Below are 23,333 nucleotides of genomic sequence, written 5' to 3'. Positions count from 1 at the left end.
CACTAGATCATATTATGGTGCAGTTATTACCAAAGCATGAAATACAAACATCATGCTTTGTAGAAATTTCGCTCAAAGAAAACCACCCACACATAGGCGCCTGAGCCATGGGGCAAAAGGGGTCACTTCCCAGACTGGGAGGGCAAACATAGCATTCCCCCACTTTCGGGGCACCAAACAATATCCAAAAAGTCTTGCCTTTCAGGGAAAACAAGACAAAGCACTGAAGTAAATTGCTATGTGTTTATCCTATTCTCTCTCTCTGTATATATCTACAGGGTGTCCGAGAAGTCCTTCCCTGATTACAGAAATTGATAACTCAGGCTAGAAATAAGATAGAAATATGAAACTGGTGTTGAATTGTTTACAAACTATAAAAGTTATTGTCTGTGTTAGGTTTGTTCTGTTTTACCAAGTCTCAATTTTTTTGTTTTAGGTTTGTAGTACGTAAGTAAGAAGCCCAAGAAGCCATGCCAACCAACCAGGAGAAGGCACAGTGTGTCCTGTGGTACCATGAGACACGATCACCAACCACGGTGCAGAGACAGTTCCAGACAACATTTGGGAGGACTCCACCTGATGTCAAGAGCATTAAAGCCTGGTATGAGAAGTTCAAGAACACAGGGTCGGTTGCTGACCTTCCGAGGTCTAGTCGACCAAGAACCTCAGCAGACGCGGTGGAGGCTGTGCGGCAGTCTTTTCTGAGAAATCCTAAGAAATCGGTGCGCAGGGCCTCACGTGAATTACAGATGTCAAAAAGCTCTATCCATGACATTTTACACAAACGTTTATTGTTTCGTGCTTACAAAGTGCAACTCGTTCAGGCCTTGTTGCCCGACGACGGTACACGTCGATATGACTTTGCGGTCGAAATGCTATCACGTATTGAGGACGATAATGGTTATCTCAGACAAATTGTCTTTTCCGACGAAGCGACATTCTTTGTCAGTGGAGTAGTGAATCGCCATAATGTACGCATTTGGGGTTCAGAACCCCCCAGGGAGGTCAGGGAGTTCACCACAGTCGTTGCATCGATCCCTCCAGTGATATTGGCTAATGTGTGGATGGAAATTGAATATCGCCTAGATGTGCTACGTGCTACCAAGGGTGCTCATGTGGAAGTGTACTGATGTGACCAAAACTTTTATAGTTTGTAAACAATTCAACACCAGTTTCATATTTCTATCTTATTTCTAGCCTGAGTTATCAATTTCTGTATTCAGGGAAGGACTTCTCGGACACCCTGTATATCTATCTATCTATCTATCTATCTATCTATCTATCTATCTATCTATCTATCTATCTATCTATCTATATCTATATCTATATCTATCTATCTATCTATCTATCTATATATATATATATATATATATATATATATATATATATATATATATATATATATATATATATATATATATATATATATATATATATATATATATATGTATGTATAGAGAGAGAGAGAGAGTTTTAATGGTGTCAGGTTTTCATCTATAATGTTCAAGATGCATATGCTTCGGTCAAAATTAGTGAACCATACATACGCAATAGCTGGAAAAGAAAATTCAAGATTCTCAGATTTTGGTAAACCATTGATACAAAGACCTAGATTCCAGCATTCTTTTAATGCTAGGTCAGTTTTAATATGCGCATGTCCAAAACAATGTGGAGGATTAAAACAAGTGCAGATGGAAAAGTGGGTACAATAACCTGTCAATCACATCCTCAGGGTGTCCCGTGCTGCAGTTGAAGAAAGAACATGGTAGAAAAGCGAGGTAAGGTCAACTTCTGCCGGTGTCCTGTGAATCAGAAGAAAAGTAGAGGAGGAGGGTGGGCACTTCTGCTATCAAGTGACAGTCCATGTTGATCTGTTGATCTTTAAACTTCTGAACAAGGCAAGTATACGGTAAAAGAACCAGTAACATCTTGCTGCCTTGGATTATATTCGTACAATTGCACATGTGGATGGAAAGAAGGCTACGCATCATTCTCACTTCCCTCCTTCTCTTTTATCTCCCCTTAGGACAATCACGTGAAAGAAGTATCTTTATAGTTTTCTAAAAATTTAGACAAGAAAGAATGCAAGACAGTTGTCATAGTTTTGGGACAGTATGTCTGTATTTCTGTATCATGCGGGTCCGGCTGGTGCTCTTCAATATCGTATTTTAAACTGTGGTGTGTGTTTGAGTCGAGACAAAATGTCTCTCCTGAAGTATTTTTAAAAAATTAGTGGCAGTAGTAGTGTCAATTCAAAAATAAGTGGAGAGAACTCCTCACGTATGAGTGCTGCGCAGAGTACACTTGAAACTGGTAAATCATCTTGTATCAACAGTGAAGATAGCATTTCTAGTGTAAGTGTGGAATAGAGACCGGGAAGTTAAAATGTCGATAATGTGTCTGACAAACAACATCTGTTTAACACAGTGTTTCCCAACCGGTGTGCCGCGGCACACTGGTGTGCCGTGAATGGGCTGCTGGTGTGCCGCGGGGAAATCGAAAGAAAATTATTCATTCTATAGAAATCAAATTGCAAGGCATAAGGGAAAATGTATGTTTGTATTTCACATTATGAACCTCTACTATGAATCTACAATTTTAAGTTTCATACCGTGTTACTCTTGTGTACAATTTTAATGTTGAAAAAAGTGTTTGTTATCATTGTTGTGACTATTGTTGCTCCTTTATTGTTGCAGACTATTTCGTAACTTGAAATTTTAAAATATCATTCAATACTTTCGACAAAGCAAACATGCATACAAATGTTTGTCCATTCGTTATTTAGTGATCTATCTTCTTAGTGAAAGGTTGGATACAGTTTTCGAAAAAGAAAGCGTAGTGTTGCAAACCTGAGTCCAATATTTCATTGATTTTTTTTTCTATTTTTAAATTAGAATGAAAAATAACCATAGTGATTAACCACGGGGGGGGGGGGGGACCAGTGATCGGACTTTTCTCTTTGTGAGAAAGATCATTAATCACAGAAAAAAATACCACGGTATTTTATATTTACAAATAATAATATCTATGAGTGTGCCGCGAGAATTCAATAGTGTGCCGCAAGTTGAAAAAGGTTGGGAAACGCTGGTTTAACACATCGCACGTAGACAATGATGCTATAAATTGCAAGATATTAGTGCTCCCAACCAACCACGCGATATTTCTTTCCCTCAAGTGTATTTCGGTAAAGTACGCCGATGCTTTCGGACTTGTTGGTTCGATAACTACCCTTGGCTTCATTGGGATCCATTGTCAGAGCGGGTGTTTTGTTTCATTTGCATTAAAGCTACAGAGAAAAATCTTTCGTTTTCAAAAAATATGGACGAAGGGTTTACTAAAAATGGTTTTAAGAACTGGAAAAAAGCACTTGAGAAATTTTCTTGTCACGAAAATTCTCATGTTCATCGAGAAGCAGCATTAAAATTAGTCCTTATTGAAAAGGTGAAGGTGAACTGTAAATTGAACAAACAAATAGCCGAAAATGTGGTATTTGCGCAAAATGCTCTTCTTAAGGTGATTTCCTCAATTAGCTACCTGGCGAGACAGGGATGTGCTTTACGTGGACATTCTGAGGAAGCAGGAAACTTATACCAGCTTCTGCAGTTGAGAGCAGATGATTCCGAAGATTTAAGCAAGTGGCTTCTTCGTCGAGATAAATGGACGAAGGGTTATGGGACGGCCATGCCATTCAAAATGAAATTCTAGAACTTCTTGCGCAATTCGTTCTTAGGGCATAGCATCTGATATTAAACGGCAAAAGTATTTTTCTTTTATTGTTGACGAAACTTCAGACATTTCGCGTCAAGAGCAAGTGAGCTTATGTATTCGTTATGTAAATGAAACATTCGAAGTATACGAGGATTTCATCGGTTTCTATAAAGTAGAAGGAATAGGTGCATCTACATTAACAACAGTGATTACAGATGTGCTTGTACGAATGGATCTATCATTACAAAGCTGCAGGGGACAGTGTTATGATGCAGCTAGTAATATGTCCGGTTGTTACTCTGGAGTACAAGCTAAAATAAAAGTGCAACCGGCGCTCTATATTCACTGTACTGCCCACTCTTTACATTTAGCTTTACAGTGGGCAGCATGACAAATTCCTTATATTAGAGATGTTCTTGAATTCGTGCGTGCGCTTGTAAATTTAATACGTGACTCGCCGAAGCGTTTAGCTAATTTTACAAATATTCAGAAGGGGTTGTCGGAAACTAATTACAGTTGTTGAGACCTTTATGTCCGAACAGATAGACTGTAAAAGCTCTGTCATTTGACAGTGTTCTGAAGAATTACGCGCAGTTATTGGAAATCCTGAAAAATATACATGATGATGATAAAAGTACAGATAGGTCTGTCGCTGGTGGCTTGATGCGTAACATGAAGGATTTTAAAACATTTTTCTCCATGGAGGCCGCTAAGATTGTGTTTGAGCTTTGTGAAGAACTGTGTAAACTTCTACAACATCCTGCTTTCTCTCTTTCTGAGGCTATTGACGTAGCGAAACGAACAAGAGATACTCTCACCAATCTTCGAACAGATGAACATTTTGACAGGGTTTGAATTAATGCTACGACAAAAAGAGAGTTGTTAGGCGTGGAAGAACCAACTGCCGCGCTAGTGAAAAATTCGGAGACGACTGGACGATGGCTCTCCAAACCATACTTTTAATGATGTGAAACACTTGTATAAAGTAGAAATCTGGTATAGACTATTGGATACAGTTTGTGGTGAGATCGAAAGACGGTTTGACCAACAGGACGAGAATACAGCGTTACACACAGAGAAACATTGTGAAAGCCGCATGTGATATACAATATGAAGAAGAACTGAGATATGTACTTGATACATATAATGATGATTTGGACGAAAGTAGACTTCGAGTTCAGCTAAGAATGTTCCGTGATGTCGTCATAAACGATGCCAGAGATGTTTCAGTGCAAGACGTCGTTGATATCCTAAGTAGCATGGGGAATATGTCATACCTCTTCTCTGAAATTAAAACTTTGCTGCAACTACATTTACTTTTACCCCTACAACGGCTACTGCTGAAATAACGTTTTCAGCTTTGCGTCGATTAAAGACTTATCTTACAAGCACTATGACTCAGAGTAGACTTAATCATGTTGCTGTTCTTCAGATTCACCAGGAAAGACTTGACAAATTAAATATGCGTGATATAGCAAATGAATTCGTATTAAACACAGAAATCCGCAGAAAAACATTTGGTTGTTTCTGAAGTCAAAACTATTGTGTATATGTGGTGTATTGAGAACTGCGAGTGATACTGATATAGTTTGTGACTTTTTTAAATGTATAAACAGCTTCTACTGTATCTTAAACATTTCGAACATTTGATGTTTATATATATTTTTACAAGACTAGGAAATGATCATTTTCAAAAAAGAAGCCCTAAATTTACGTAAGTGACAAACATATTACTTTTTTACCATAGTAGAGCAATGCAGTAATTTAGTATATAATTAGTTTGTTGACTTCGTTCTTGTATAATGCTTTCAAAAGGCAAAATTCATTCCTAATTCGATTAGCAATGGTTGTTCATATTGCTGTTCCAAGCGAAAAATTGTTTTGACTTCTGGGCGAGTATTTTTTGTTGTGAAATTCATCGAATTATCGATGCCTTGAGTGGTAAGAGAGTTCCGTGAGGAGCTTTTTTTTTTTTTTTTTTTTTTTTTTTTTTTTTTTTTGTGCGGTGAAATCTCCCAATGTTTTCGGATAATGTTCCCATTAAGGTGTCGAAAATTTTAATCAACCGAAAACCACTAGTAATTGAGGTTAGCACAATTTATTTGTTGATTGCATAATTTAATGTCGTTGTTATCAGAACATTTATTTACAATAGTGTGTTTTCTTCGTTGGGGTCTTACGTAGCACAATCTGGTAATGATCTTGGTTTCCGCTCAAGCAAATCCACTTTCAATTTTTAGAGGGTACAATCGGTCTAAAATGTGAGAAAATATACTGAGATTTTCCTGGGTTTTTCCTGTTCCACCAATAGTCTTCCTTCCCGATAGGGCGCCCAATTGCTGTAGACCACAAATACAAATAAAAATTGAAGCTATGCTTATCCTCAAAGCCAATGACACAATGAATTATTTTAATAATAATAATAATAATAATAATAATAATAATAATAATAATAATAATAATAATAATAATATTATAAAATTCACTTAATCTTTATTGGCCAATTTTGCCCCCCCCCCACTATTTACATGTGTTAGGCGCCTATGCACCCACAGTGAACTATTTCATGAGAAATGACTTATGTCCTATATCAGGGTTATTAAAGATTTGTTTATGAGATATTAACAACATCACGTGAGTCGTATTTGAAGAAACTGTGAAAAAATAATAGGCTACACTACCCTTTGTATATATTTTCTTGAAAAGTGATTTATGCAACATTATACAGTTATTAAGCTGGATCGCTAGTCACCTTTAGGGTAAAACTTTCTCACTAGATGGCAGAGCACATTGCGATACATGCGATGTTACCACATGAGTTACGGATAGAAAAGTGTTTAGACACGAAGCTATAGGGTCTGAATACTTTCTTTTCATTATAGGGAAAAAATCCAAGCTTTACGGTTTTATGAATTTTTAAATACTAACTAGAGAAGGTTGCGGGATATTACTCTGACTTCGCTTCGATATTATGCTCAGTCGACGCCTTTTTACATATGAAACAATAAGGCAACCGGAGAAATCCTCGATCGCAACCGTGTTCGAATTATGAGCGTTAAAAGTTCAAAATTGAACAGATTTTGCAGAAATCACAGTAGTAAGATCAAAACGTATGCATTTTGCAAGATAAGGGCAGTTATTTGGAATGGTGTGACGGGTAATGGCGTCTTACACCATGCAAATTGCTTCCCATTTGGTGCCATTGGGCCAACCAGTGGTAAAAGTGGATTGGAAAAGGTGGGGAAACGGTAGGTAGCGGGATGACGCCACGCCATTCCCCTGCCTATCTATAACCATTATACTGTAGTTTCTTCGGAACTGGGGGGACGCCTTAATTTTTTCGAGGTGGGGGTACGGCGTCCCCGTATTCTTCTTCACTTTTAATTCTGGGGCCAATAGGCAAATAAAATGTATTTGATACCCCTATTCGACTATATTGTTATTCAAATATCACTTTCCTGTGTGGCCACCTTTAAATTGAACAATCACATTTGTCTTGGAAACGCTTTGCCAGGCGTGCAAAATTCAATGAACAACGAAGTGATATTCATAATTAAACTTGTGATGATCTATATTGTTGTGTTCTTCCCAGGCCCGTATCCCGGGGGGTCTAGGAGGCCGGGCTCCCCCTAAATTTTTACTGCTCCCCTGAAATTTTCACGATAAGGTTGCAAATGAACAATAATATGGTGATGAACTATAATATGGTTGGATCGGCCCCCTAACTTCTACCGCTCCCCTGCAATTTTGGACTGACTACTGGCCTGGTTCTTCCCCTTCTGTAGCTAGGTCCAAACAGCTCGAGCAACGCCAGACAAGCTTGCCCTGCCGTGGTACTCCGAATCCTGTCGGCCTATGCTTATGCATCGCAGAATATGGTGTTCTAATACATCATCGCTAGCCATGTGCTTAGTTTTCAGCAATTGGAATGTCGATTATGGGGAAATATTGGTCAAACTCCAGGAAATATTTTAAAATATTCAACGAGAAAATAGACCGAAAAATTTAAAGAAGAAAAATATATTCACATAAAAAAAACTACATACGTGTTACAGTTTCGCCAACTAACACGTATGTAGGTTTTTTATATGAATATATTGTTTTGCTCAGCAAATAGTTGTTTGTGTTTAAGTATATACAAAGCAAAGCTTCTACTTATGGAAAATATTAAAGAAAAAAATGGTTAGCGAGAATGTGCGCTCAAAGTTGTGAACCAGGTGACTTTTATTCTCGAGAAAACCGCTGTTTGCATACATCATCTCTAGCCGATTGTTTGTTTTTTGGTCACATTTCTCGCGAAATACCGTAAAATATTGTATGAAGTTTGGCCACTATTTTCAAACAATCGCCATTAAGATCCGTTGAAAATTTTAAAAAATGGCTAGCGATGAAATATTGAAACACCGTCTTTCACAATGGATACAATCATGTCCATTGGTTTACTCGGGGTACTCCAGTTTTCTCCCTTCTTCTCATTCCATCAATTCTTCCATCATCATTCACTTGCCTTAATCATCATCTTCCTTAGCCTAAAGGGTATAATCATCGAATGTTAAACTGAAATATTTCATTTTTATCCACAGTGCATAGAGGTCAGCTGGGTTGGGAGTCGCGTTGAAGTTAGTCCCGCGGCAAAGCGTTTCGGAGACAAATGTCATTGTGTTTAGGTGGCTACACAGAACGTGACATTTGAATGACAATACAGTTGGTTTCAAATAAATTTTATTAGCCTATTTATCCGGTGTGCCAAATAGGATGCAATTTGCAAGTTGTAAGACGCCATTACCCTTCAACCCTTCCCCAATAAGTTCCCTTATCTTGCAAAATGTGTATGTTTTGACCTCACCATTCCCTCGAGTACCCAAGAAAACACTCCAGTATCAAAAATGAAGCGTGTATCTCAAAAAATGGTTTCTTCAAACTTTTTTCAAAATCTGTTCAATTTTGAAATTTTAATGCCCATAATTCGAACAAGCTTACGATCGAGGATTTCTCCGGTTGCCTAATTGTTTCATATGTAAAAAGGAGTCGACTGAGCATAGTATCAATATGAAGTCAGAGTAACACCCCACGATCTTCCCTAGTAAGTTGAATTAATTACTATTTTCCACTAACGGGTTCAGCAACTATTCGTGTATGTATGAAAGCTCAAAAACATATATAGATTATTCTCGAGAAGATATAATATTTTTACCTAAGCAAATTAAGTTTCAGCAAAAATAAAGAAAGGAAAGAAGAAAAAGAAAGAACACATATTAGACTACATATTTAACGTTCAAAATGATCGTCAAAATAAACTGTCTTTGTATTACGTGGAAACAAATAGCTAAAAATTGAAAAGCGCTTAGCTGTTTCTTCAATTTATTCTCCCTTTCTCTTTGCTTCCTTTCGCTCTTCGATCTTTTACTTGGAGTTGGATTCTTCTTTACATATATATATATATATATATATATATATATATATATATATATATATATATATATATATATATATATATATATAAAATTCCTTCCATTTCCCCATTTTCCACTTTTATTAACTATAATAGTTTTATCACAATTCACAGGTTTCGCCTCTGGACTTCAAACGCTAACAAGGAATTGCCCTACTACTCTGACTGTAACAGTACATATGTAAGTTTGGCAACGAAGCATTATGGCGTCCTGCGTAAGCATGAGATTCAGCCGCTAAAACTATTTCCGTAAACATAGAATAATATTTTTATAAAATGTAAAACATAACACGAAAAATGGTAATATAATATCCATATTCCGTAATGAGACAACTACTTGTAAAATAATTTATGCTTGTAAGTAAAAATTTCATAAAACTGAGCACAGGAGTAGTAGAATCTAACAGCAAGCGCCATCTTGCGTACCCATCTTAAAACTGATCAAGTTTTCCTCTTATATGTTATTTTTTTAGCTAATAGAATACATAAGCACAGAAAATAGTATCTCATGTTGTAGCTGACGCATAACTCTATTTTATAGTGTAATACTTATAATATGTCCCATTTCTTTACGCGTTGGTTAAGGCAAAGAACTAATGCTTATACTGACTTCCGGGTAGTGATCCACCTTAATGAAATATGGACAAAATCACTTCAGTTATTTTGGGGGGAAATTATCCACAAATAAACTCAACCTTAACAATAAAATAAACCTTGTGGATTTATTCGTGAGGAATTAACATATTTTATAGGGTTAGTAATTATAATCAAACATTTTGAAAGAATCATCGGAAAGAACTCACTCCAAGAGCAAACTACCCCTTATAGTTTTTTTCAGAACAAAATAAGTTACGCCATTTTATTAGCTCAGTAATCAAACATTTATTTATGAAATATGAACAAAATAGTCCGAATAAACTCACCAACAAGAGTAAACTATACCTGAAGATATTTTACAGGACAAATGTGCTGTGCCATATTATCAACTTGTTATGAAATATGAATAAAATCGCCTACGTCATTTCTGAAAAAAAAAAATCAAAAATAAAACTCACTTCCAAGAGAAACCACTTATGCCACAGTCTAGTGATATTAATAAAATACTGTAGACCCTATAGATTTACGAAATATAGACAAAATTGTCAAAGTCGTTTCAGAGAAAATTGTTCCGAAAGAACCAGCCCTAAACTACCTGTTCTGGATTTTTCCTAGAATATACGGGGTGTTCATTTATTATATAGCCAAAATTCACTGGTGAAATCCTCACATCTAAACAATAAAAAAAGTGCATATGAACATAGGGCGAAAAACGCGTTGTTTCAAAGTTACAGAATGCCGAAATCGAGAAAATTGTAACTTTGAGCTGCCTAGCTCGAAAACTATGAGAAATATCAAAGGCGGTTAAACAAATATTAGAGGAACTAGTACACTGCCCATCTAAATAACCATGTTTCAGAGTGGGGTTGTAATGGCGCATATGATTTTAGAGAGAGGGGAAGAAAAGCGGAACCTATAACGCAGCTCCATCTATAAAATCCGTTGTGCAGATACGTCTCAACTCTGAAACATGATTATTTAGATCAGCGTTTCCCAACCGGTGTGTGCCGCTGGTGTGCCGCGAAGAAATCGAAACAAAATTATTAATTCTATACCAACCAAATTGCAAGACATAGGAAAAAATGTATATTTTTGTATTTCACATTATTATGAATTTCTATCATGGAAAAAATTACTGTACTTCTAATATATTATTCTACATCTATTACTGTGTAATAGACAGTATTTCGGCTCGTACACATTTCCACGGTTAGCTACTATGTTACGCTTCAATTAAGAGTCACATTAACACCGAGAAATGGAAGCACTTTTACGGTACGCGTCAAGTGAACGTTCGTAGAACACTCATTCGCACGTGAATGACAGAACAACACTTTGTTCAACAGGTGTGTTTTGACTTCGACGCATCGCAAGCTGTGTGGTTCCAATAATATGCACCGGTTTTGGTTAAAACAGCAAAGTTCAAAGTACAAGATATTTGTTTGTTCGTTTGTTATTTAGTGATCTTCGTTCTTAGTGAAAGGTTGGATACAGTTTTCGAAAAAGAAAGCGTATTTTTAAAAATCTGAGTCCTATATTTCATTGCAATTGTTCTCTATTTTAAAATTAGAATAAAAAATAAGCATAATGAAATAGCATAGGGGAAAACCAGTGGTCAAACTTTCGTCTCTGTGAGAAGATCAGTAATCACAGAGAAAAATTACCATGGTACCGGTATTTTATATTTGCAAATAATAATAATAATAATAATAATAATAATAATAATAATAATAATAATAATAATAATAATAATAATAATAATAATAATAATATCTGAGTGTGCCGCGAGAATTCAAGTTACACCCGTAGTGTGCCGCAAGTTGAAAAAGGTTGGGAAACACTGATTTAGATAGACAGCGTACTAGTTCCTCTAATATATATTTAACCGCCGTTGATATCCCTCAAAGTTTTCGAGCTAAGCAGCCTCAAAGTTACAAATTTCTCGATTTCCGCATGCCCTAACTTTGAAACAACGCGTTTCTCGCCCTAGTCAAAAAGTAAAGAGACTTGCAATTTCTCGCACTGGGGTTTGGTAACACAGCTAGTATCCAGCGCTGAATTAATGTAGTCTGCAACACTTCTATGGTACGTGTCACTCTTATTCCCGCGTTAGTCGTTAGAGTGTAGCAGACCGTTAAACATGGCAGCTCCATTGGCGATCTGCACCAAGGAGGAAATGAGAGCAGTGATTTGCTTTTTGTTTGCGGAAGGTGTTAAACCTGCGGAAATTATTCGTCGAATGTAAGCGCAGTATGGTGACAAGTGTTAATTGTAAAGCATAAGGCACAAAGATAGGACATGTCTCGTAAACATTTGACCCGTTATCGTCTCGAGGAAAATTGATTTTTACAGCAAATCGTTGCTGTAGATGAAACTTGGGGACATCATCACGAACTGGAAAGCAAGGTTGTGAGCATGGTTGGAAACACCCATTATCACCAGAACTTAAGAAATTTAAACGTCAACCATCAGCTAATTCATTGATACGGCGCAACCGCAAAACTTTTTTTTTTTTTTTTTTGACGGAATCTAAAAACTTGTGAAACGTTGGGAAAAGTGTGTTGAAGTGCAGGGAGATTATGTAGAAAAATAACGTATGTTTCAGTTGTCTATCATTAGAATAAATATACCTTTGGAAAGGTTCCTTTACTTTTTGACTTTCCCTCGTCTCGTATATGTGTATACCATATGATAATAAGTATTTTGCCAGGTGCGTACTCAGAAATTTTTATTAGATGGTCCGAAATCGAAAGCTCGGAGGAGTTCTGGACCGAGTGGTCCCCAGTGTGTCCCTGGTTTAAGCAAAACACAAATATATTCTTAACAAGAGGTACGAAATTTTTAGGTTGGAGGACGAATCTCTGGCTATCACTAACAAAAGTCAACTACTACAAAGTGTGAAGCTACCGTGGGCTGTGATCTGCTAATCTTTTAGCATTGAAATAAGATTTATCCTTTTTAATAGCGTACCGTATATGAATTGTAATTTCTCTTCTCTTTTCTGTCATACCTTCTATCGTATTCATCGTAACACAATTTTTTCAGAGCCCTCTAAGCAATCTTTCTTTTTCTTCTCTTCCTTGTTTCAGTAGACACGAGTGCCTATTCTCACTTGCAAGATATAAACCAAGATGCTCGGACCGTTCTTCCCAGTGGATGAAAACTCACGTGGTTGTTCAGAGACAGTGTTTCCATCAGTAACTTTTCTAACTAGTTTTTATAATGTTAGTGTGAGGTAGTTTTTCAACGGAAAACTATTGTTTTAAATGAAGTTTCTATAAAACTAATCGCAAATAAAATATAGAGGACCTTATGCAGAGTCGTTCTGACGCGTGATTAGTGCAATACTAAAGTATTCGAATAACATGTTACCTGCAGTAGTCAGGCCTTTAGTATGACGCTAATCATACGTCCAAATGATTCTGCATAAGGCTCAGAATGTTTAAACAATTTGTGACAATGCTCCGAGATATGACAGTAACCTTCAAAATAATTAGTGATTATTTTCTAAGTTATTTCTATTGATCATTTCTAGATGAAAAAAAATGGCACATTATCATTTATTTTATATAAAAAAGTAATTGGTGTCTTCTAAACTCTCAAGTACTCGTAATGAGTCTTGCAACGAATATACGGTCTTGAAAAAAAAAAAAAAAAAGAAAGAAAAAAGAAAAAAGTAGATGTACGATCTTGAAGAAAAAATGAGTAGATGTACGATCTTGAAGTCATAGTTTGGATTTGACTAACTTCGCGCTACTTGCGAAAAAGGTGTTTCAAAATGTTATTTAAATGTTTAAAAAAAAAAAAAGAGAGAGAGAGAGAGAGAGAGATAAATGCCGCACGAATTGACCGAAATCATCGAAATCGTCGTTTTGAGGTATCGTCTTCTCTTCTTCTACGGAACAAGAACGACCCGTTTCTCGACAGGATTGTGACGTGTGATGAGAAGTGGATCCTTTACGACAATCGGTGACGTTCGGCGCAGTGATTGGACGTCGGTGAAGCTCCTCATCAGTTCCCAAAGCCGAAACTTCACATACAAAAGATCATGGTGACTGTTTGGTGATTTGCAGCCGGTCTCATCCATCACAGCTTCCTGAATCCGGGCGAAACGATTGCGGCGGAGAAGTACTGCCAACGAATCGACGAAATGCACCAGAAGCTTCGACGTATGTGCCCGGCATTGGTCAACAGAAAGGGTCCAATTATGCTCCAATTATGCTCCAATTATGCTCGTCCGAATGTTGCACAAAAGACGCTGCAAAAGTTGAACGCATTGGGCTACAAAACTCTGCCTCATCCACCCTACTTGCCGGACCTCTCGCCCACGAACTACCACTTTTTCAAGCATCTCGACAATTTCCTTCGCAAGAAATGCTTCAAAAGTTGATACGATGCCGAAGCGACCTTCAACGACTTCGTCGCGTCTAGAACTCCAGAATTCTATGCTACCGATATTAACACACTTGTTTCTCGTTGGCGAAAGTGTCTTGATTGTCATGGTTTTATTTCGATTAATAAAGGTTTGTTTGAACTGAGATATGCTCTTTTGAAGTTGAAAACCGCAAGCACTTTCTTTATAACCTGATACTTCTTCGTTCGTAGCAATTCTCGGGTGTCCATTACGTTGGTTGTGCACAGAACCTTACAGCACTCACAGTACTGCGTAATGTGAGCGGATGTTCTAGGTGGAATACATTTAATTCGGCAAAAATCACCCAGATACTGCGTCCACCACTTATTAACAGTGGATGTTGGGCCTTCCATTTCCTGAACACAGTGGGAAGACAAACTGTTGAGTATCACTCAGCATTCACCGTACGCCGAGTGTCAAGTACAACAGTCGCAACATGTCCCTTCCGTGAGAAAAAAGACGCAACCATTTTCTTTCCAACACTCCGAGGTCTCTTCACTTTGGTTGGGGGATCTTTATTCTTGAAGCACCACACTTGCGACTGCTGCTTGGTAAGCGGACCATAATGATAAATCCACGTTTCGTCACCCGTGACGATGATGGAAACATCACGACTTGCCCCTTGGTTGAATTTATTCAACATATATTCACGCCATTTCACCCTACCCTCTTTTTCCCTTTCCATGAGTAAATGGGGGACCCAACGAGAACACCTTTTCCTGAGACTCAAGTGTTCATGCATAATTGTCTGCGCTGCTGTTGACCCAATGTTAAGAGTCGCTTTGATCTCCAGGAAAGATACATGAAGATCATCTTTCACCATTTTCCTCACAGCTTCGATGTTTTCGGGAGTCACTGCTGTGTTTGGCCATCCGGAACGAGGTTGATCTTCAAATGACGCACGTCCCCTTATAAATTCCCGAAACCAATTTCCAACACTGGCTCGCAAAGGAGCAGATTCCCCAAAAGTATTCACCAAAGTTTCAAGGCACTGCTTCGCGGTTAAGCCCTTCTTGTAACCGTAGAAAATCATAGCGCGAAAGTCACGTCTTGACAGCTCCATGGCTAACTAAACAATGGGTCACGCGCGCTTCCTTATCTCTCTATCTCTGACCATGCTATCACAGACTCATTGTTGCCATTGATGGCTGAAAGTCACAAAACATCAGAGTGTCGAATGCAATAAACAAAATGTTGCTATGATGTTATTGCGCTGCTAAAAACTTTCGGCATGGCCCTCGTGTATATATAGATTGATTGATTAAATCATGCATGGGTGTAGGGTCTTCTCTATTTCTATTATTGTTAGGTATAGAAGGTGATTCAAACGTATGCAGAGGAATGATTGTAGAGGTTTTGATGAAATATGCGCTAATGCTCTTAGGGTGGGGTATCTATTCTTGAAACGCTGAATAGATTACAAAAGAAGTGGTTCTCAATATCTTTTCCAGTTTTTGCTTTATGAAAATCAGTATTGAAACCAGAAGTAGTATAGATTGAACTACTTCCGGTTTCGATAGTGTGTTGCAGGTTGTGATTTTATATATATACCATACTCCTGAGACCATGAATCGATTGCAGAAAAATGTTCTTCGCTGTCTATTACTATTTTTGTTCTATGGCGATAAATGTTAAAACCCGAAATGATTAATTTTAATTACTTCTGGTTTGAATAGAGGGTTAATGGAGAAGACAGGACCTGTTTTTGGGGTGCTGAATCGATTGCAAAATCTGCATCTCGATATCTCCTATTGTTTTGACTGTGATAACTGACGACAGACGAACAGACAGACAAACACGTTCTGTAAGACTTCCGACACTTATGCATAGCATAGTTTGAAAATCTAAAAAATCAGGTCATAAATTTTGTATGTGAATTTACAAAATGAAACAAGACGAGGACATCTTTTTCCATAATCGAAACTAGAGAAAAAAATTCTTCGAGAAGAGAGACGAGATGTGATTTACAAAATTTAGATAAGGAAACCCTATTTCTCGTGTCGACTCGTGAACACTACTATATCAGACGTATTTCTTATTATATTGGTAATAGTATTCGAACTGTGTTACACAATAGGCTTCAGTGTTTATCAAAATTGCAGAGTGCGTCTATTACAGTACGTTCCTTAGGTTTTGCTACAGTCAATAGTTGCTATTTATATAACGCTTATATTCTATTGCTATAGTATTTAATCAGTGTTCAAGGGAGACGTTTATGCTTAGTGTGTTACATTGCTCTAGTTTCCAGGAAAATGTTTACTTTATCTGAGTTACGGGAAAGTAAAAGAAAAGTGTGTTGTGAATTTTTAAAAAAATGACCTAAAAAAAGGAAGAAGGAAAAATAGTTACTGCCCATCCCTTTCTTGACAATTTGAAAAGACATAAGGCAACGTCGTACAAGCATTGATGGATCGGTTTTGCCAGCGGGAGAGTTGTCCGCTGACGTTATTTGAGTGCTGTTTTGCGGTCTTTGGGGGAAAGGGACCAGGCCTTTGAGTTTCTGAAACTGTATAAGAGGATAGTGAACAGAGTATAATCGAAGTGGCCAATTTTTGAAATGACCCTCCCTCGTTTATTTTAATGTAACAAAATATTTTGTTGGCAGTACATAAATACACAAAAATTGAACAAAATTTTAAGGTTGTCTCACTACAGGTGGTCGAAGTGGCCGAAATTTTAAATGGCTTTCCTTTGTTTGTTTGAAAGGTACAAAGTTTTTTCATAGGAAGACGAAAATGGACAAGAATTGGACAACATTCTGAGCTAGTTAAAATTCAAATTTGAAGATGTCGCACTATGAGTGATCGAAGTGTCCGAAATTTTGAAATGTCCCTCCCTCCAATATTTGAATGGTACAATTATTTTCTTGGGTGGACAAAAATGGACGAAATTGGACAAAATTCTGACGTAGTTAAAATTCAAATTTGAAGGTGTCTCACCACAGGTGATCGAAGTGGCCAAATTTTGAAATGATCCTCCCTCGTTTATTTGAATGGTAGGAAATTTGTTCTTGGGTGCTCAAAATGGACAAAGTTGGACAAAATTCTGAGCTAGTTAAAATTCGAATTTGAAGATATTGCACTACAGGTGACCGAAGTGGTCGAAATTTTGAAATGGCCCTCCTTTGTTAATTTGAATGGTACACATTTTTTCTTGGGTGGACAAAAATGGGCAAAACTCTGACCTAGTTAAAATTCAAATTTGAAGATGTACTACAGGTGATCGAAGTGGCCAAAATTTTAAGTAAGTAAGTTTGTTTTCAGAAGAGGATATTTCTATTTTGTTCGACAGCAAAAGTTTAAACTCCGGCAGCGCTCTATTGTTTGGCCTTCTTATATTTTCAGCAGTTTCAAGTCTGATAAGGAATTTATACCACTATGAAAGAACCTAGATGTGGCATTTTTTGCATACTCGACAGAGTTGATCCCAAAGAAATTGTTGAAAAATGTATTTCGGAAAGAAATGAACAACTCTTTTGAAAATGAGCTCTAAAATTAATTGAAATATTTCCTTTACAAAATCTAAAACTTGTCACAGTAGTTACTTTCTGAGATTGAAGGCTCTAGATACTGTGCATGTGTTTGAACGATGTGCAATTTACATAGTTATTTCCAAATATCAATAACTTGTTTTCTAGCTGGTCTAGAGACATGGAACAAGGAGCATAATATACACAGTAGATCAAGAGGGAGCCAAAAGTAGAGGGAGAAGCTCTGAAAAGGGCATAGTTTCTACGTTTTGTCTTGGCATTTGAAACCGTATGTAGGCTTTTTTGTGTTCACTGTAAGTTTTATGTGTATTGATTCGTAGCATAAGTAAATATTGTAATTGAAGTAGGTCTATCTTCATTAACTTTAAAACCTTTAACGGAAATTTTTGCGAGTCCTATTTAATTTCGCTGGGCAGGTTTTACTACGAGTATATGCTTATACCAGAAATGTATATTTACTTCTCTGAGTATATTTATTCTTTATTTACAGATACTTGGCGCATTCTTTTTTATTTGTAAATATATATATATATATATATATATATATATATATATATATATATATATATATATATATATATATAAGGGCGGATCCAGGATATGATCAAGGGAGGGGCTGAACCATATTTTGCCGTTTTATCCAGTATAAAGCAGGATTGAAGCCCATTTTATCCAGTGTATATCTGAGCGTCAAGGGGGTGCTATAGCCCCTATAGCCCCCCTTGGATTCGTCACGGGATATATATATATATATATAAGTAGTATTGGCTGCACTTTAGGACACTTTTTGGCCCCTGGGTCCCTGCCTCAGGACCCATGGTCCCTGGCCGGGGTCAATGACCTAGGGGTACATAGGACCACCCCCTCTAAATTTTGGCAGGGGTACCATGGCCCACCCCCTAAATTTTGGCAGGGGTACATAGGATCACCCACCTTAAATTTTGGAAATTGCCAAATCTAAAAATTTGGTATGGTAGCCTAGGACCACAGTATGTACCTCTATCAGTATTGGGGGTCTATGTCGTTCCCTTTCATGGGTAAAAAATTGCCAAAAAGTCAAATTTCGGAGGTTTTTGACCTAATTTATCCCCTTGGGTGAGGTGTTATTACCCTATATGGTTATATGGGCGTATACAGGGGTCCATTCCCTTTCATAAGACATGGGTATATTAATGCACCCCTTGAAAATTTTGGGAGGGGTACCTTGGCCCACCCCTTAAATTTTGGAAATTGCCCAATTTCAACATTTGGTATTATAGTACAGGACCCTAATATGTATTATAATAAATTTGGGTGGTCCACCTCGTTCACTTCTAGGGCTACAAAATTGCCAAAATATAAACGTAAGCAATACGTTGTACCACGTGTTTGGTTTTTGGTCGATTTTATCCCCTTTGATGAGGTGTTATTATCCTATATAGTTATATGGTCATGTATAGGGGTCCATTACCTTTCATAAGATATTGGTATATTTGTGCACTCCTTTAAAAATTTGGGAGGGGTACTTTGGCCCACCCCTTAAATTTTGGAAATTGCTCATTTTATATATTTGGTATTATAGTATTGGACCCAGGTCCCTGGCCGGGGTCAATGACCTAGGGGTACATAGGACCACCCCCTCTAAATTTTGGCAGGGGTACCATGGCCCACCCCCTAAATTTTGGCAGGGGTACATAGGATCACCCACCTTAAATTTTGGAAATTGCCAAATCTAAAAATTTGGTATGGTAGCCTAGGACCACAGTATGAACCTCTATCCGTATTGGGGGTCTATGTCGTTCCCTTTCATGGGTAAAAAATTGCCAAAAAGTCAAATTTCGGGCTTTTTTGACCTAATTTATCTCCTTTGATGAGGTGTTATTACCCTATATGGTTATATGGGCGTATACAGGGGTCCATTCCCTTTCATAAGACATGGGTATATTAATGCACCCCTTGAAAAAATTGGGAGGGGTACCTTGGCCCACCCCTTAAATTTTGGAAATTGCTCATTTTATATATTTGGTATTATAGTATTGGACCCTAACATGTATTATAATAAATTTGGGTGGTCCACCTCGTTCACTTCTAGGGCTACAAAATTGCCAAAATATAAACTTAAGCAATACGTTGTACCACGTGTTTGTTCTTTTGGCCCAATTTATCCTCTTGGATGAGGTTCTATTACCTTATATGGTTATGTATAGGGGGTCTATTCCCTATCATAAGACATAGGTACATTTGTGCACCCGGGAGGGGTACTTTGGCCCACCCCTTAAATTTTAGAAATTGCTCATTTTATATATGTGGTATTATAGTACTGGACCCTAACATGTATTATGATAAATTTGGGTGGTCCACCTCGTTCCCTTTTAGGGGTACAAAATTGCCAAAATATAAACGTAAGCAATACGTTGTACCACGTGTTTGGTTTTGACCTAAGTTATCCCCTTGGATGAGATCCTATTACCTTATATGGTTATATGGTTATGTATAGGGGTCTATTCCCTATCATAAGACATAGGTACATTTGTGCACTCCTTTAAAAATTTGGGAGGGGTACCTTGGCCCACCCCTTAAATTTTAGAAATTGCTCATTTTATATATTTGGTATTATAGTACTGGACCCTAACATCTATTATGATAAATTTGGGTGGTCCACCTCGTTCCCTTTTAGGGGTACAAAATTGTCAAAATATAAACGTAAGCAATACGTTGTACCACGTGTTTGTTTTGGCTCAATTTATCCCCTTGGATGAGCTCCTATTACCTTATATGATTATATGGTTATGTATATTAGTCCATTCCCTATTATAAGACATGGGTATATTGATGCACCCTTTAAAAATTTGGGAGGGGTACCTTGGCCCACCTCTTTATTTTGGAAATTGCCCAGTTTAAACATTTGGTATAATAGTATAAGACCCTAATATATATATATATATATATATATATATATATATATATATATATATATATTACAATAAATTTGGGTGGTCCATCTCGTTTCCTTTCATGGGTACGAAATTGCCAAATTTTAGTACAACCACGTGTTTCGTTTTTCACCTAATTTATTCACTTGGATGAGGTCCTATTACCTAATATGATTATATGGTCATGTATAGGGGTCCATTTTCTATCATAAGACATAGGTACATTGATGCACCCCGGGAGGGGTACCATAGACAATCCCTTAAATTTTGGAAATTTTTCAATTTAAGCATTCGCTATCATAGTACATGACCTCAATATGTATCATGATAAATTTGGGTGGTCCACCTTGTTCCCTTTCATGAGTAAAAAAATGCCAAAATATAAACATAAGCAATATGTTGTATCACGTGTTTGGTTTTTGGCCCAATTTATCCCGTTTGATGCGGTCTTATTACCGTATATGGTCATATGGTCATGTATATAGGTTCATTTCCTATCATAAGACATGAGTACATTGATGCACCCTTTAAAAATTTGGGAGGGGTATCTTGACTCATCCACTCAGTTTTAGAAATTGTTTAATATAAGCATTTGGTATCTTCGTACAGGTCTTCAATATGTACCACTATAAATTTGGATGGTCCACATCGTTCCCTTTCATGGGTAAAGAACTACCAAAAATCAAATTTCGGAGGTTATTGACCCTTTGATAAGTATTTAGCACGTTATATGGTTTATTACCTTTATATGTTTATGTTCTCTTTTAAATTTGGGAATTATAAAATAACATAATTTGGTAAACGTTTTCTAGGACCCATTGTAGATGTTGGTGTTCCTCTTATGGCCAAATATTCAAAATTTAAAGGTTATTGACCGGCTTTATTATTGAATAACTACAGGATTTATTACTTTTTCATAAGACACAGGTGTATTTGTGTACCAATCTTAAATTTCGGGAGGGGTACATTTCTTATTGTCATATCAATAATTGGTGATTGTTCTTAAAATTGGATAGTATCTCATTCATTGGGTAAATCATTATGATCACGTGATCAGTTATTGACCTATGATGGGATTAGGAGTCCAGGACATTGGTACATTTAAACTTTGTAGGATAATTTGAGAATGCGTCATTGGTATTGATTATTACAGCCAAATATAAACGTAAGCAATACGATGTACCACGTGATTGACCTTGATGAGGTAGTGTACAGGGATACATAGCTAACCTTATTGAATCTTATGACTCATAGTCTTAAGGGAATACATGCTACAACACTGGCAAAGTTATTGTTGATGTAATTTGATTGGTTGATCACTATCTTTCGTGCAATCTGATTGGCTGATCACTATCTTTCGTGCAATCTGATTGGTTGCTGATTTTCAAATCTTTGCTGCATTCAGTTTTAAGTTTTGTTTAACATTTAAAAGTTTGAAACTTTGGTTTGACATTTTTTCGTTTGATATTTTTCGTTTCCAAAATTTTTTTCTGTTTCAAGATTTTTGTTTGAAAAAATGTTTGTTTCAAAATTTTGTTTGAAACTTTTCGTTTGAAATTTTTGTTTGAAAAGTTTTTGTTTGAAATTTTTGTTTCAAAATTTTTTGTTTGTAAATTTTTGTTTCAATTTTTTTGTTTAAAATTTTTTCGTTTGAAATTTTTCGTTTCCAAAATTTTTTTTCTGTTTAAAAATTTTTGTTTGAACAGTTTTGTTTGGAAAATTTTGTTTCAATTTTTTTTTGTTTGAAAATTTTTGTTTGAAAATTTTTTGTTTGAAATTTTTGTTTGACATTTTTAAAAGTTTGTGCACTCATTAGTAAAGAACCGGAACTGTTTAGAACTAAAACGTCTGGCAACATTGTGGTGCAATAGTACACGTCAGAACATGATAATGCAACGTCATCAGTTTTGCATCATATATAAGTATCGTTCGAGTTAGTATTCATGATAACATCATCATGGCTACTTGTCTGCAGTTTCTAAACACACGTGATGTAATGAAATCATTTACCAAGATTACTGATTTACAACAGAATGTACCTTATAGAATCTTAGCTAGCCAAACGATCCCTACAAAGTTTGGATTAAGAATCGTAGTGAAGCTTGAAAATGATAAGAATATAATTTTACCAGCAAGATATTTTCCCATGGAAGCATCAAAACAAGAAGAACTGCTGCGTTTCTTAAATACTGGATCTGTATCTTTATGTTACAAAGGATTCTTGGGTCGAAGTCATCAATTTGAATTTAGTACACAGCCAGATTCGTCAGCAATTGTGATGAAATCATGAATTCAAACGTCAGCACATTCCTTTAACGTCACACATAGTTGTATGAATTTGGTTGGTCAGCATGACGTCAGCAACTGTGATGAAACCATGAATTCAAACGTCAGCACATTCCTTTCCAATGACGTGAGCCGTAGTTCTATAAATCAACCAATACACTGTCATCCCACGAAATCATTTGAGCATGTGCTTTTCAGGAGGAAAGATGTGTACTTCTAACGATAAAGAGTTCATCTTCGCAAGCTATTATCCAATAAATATATTTCAAACAAAACATGTGATGATTGGTGTCAGTGCTAAAACATTTGAACCAGTAATTCGATTGGGCAAAGCAGAACAATTTGGTGTACAACTGACCTGTGAAGAATGGCAAATATTATGTTCACGAATCGACCAAATGAACGATTATTTTCATGATGAGCTAAATGTGACCATAGTCAAATCATTAGGCTCAAATCATGAAGTGGTGATGC

The sequence above is a fragment of the Thermobia domestica genome, chromosome 5 (assembly GCF_964235325.1).
Source record: "Thermobia domestica chromosome 5, izTheDome1.hap1.1, whole genome shotgun sequence".
Classification (NCBI taxonomy): Eukaryota; Metazoa; Arthropoda; class Insecta; order Zygentoma; family Lepismatidae; genus Thermobia; species Thermobia domestica.
Note: the sequence above shows the minus strand (reverse complement) of the source record.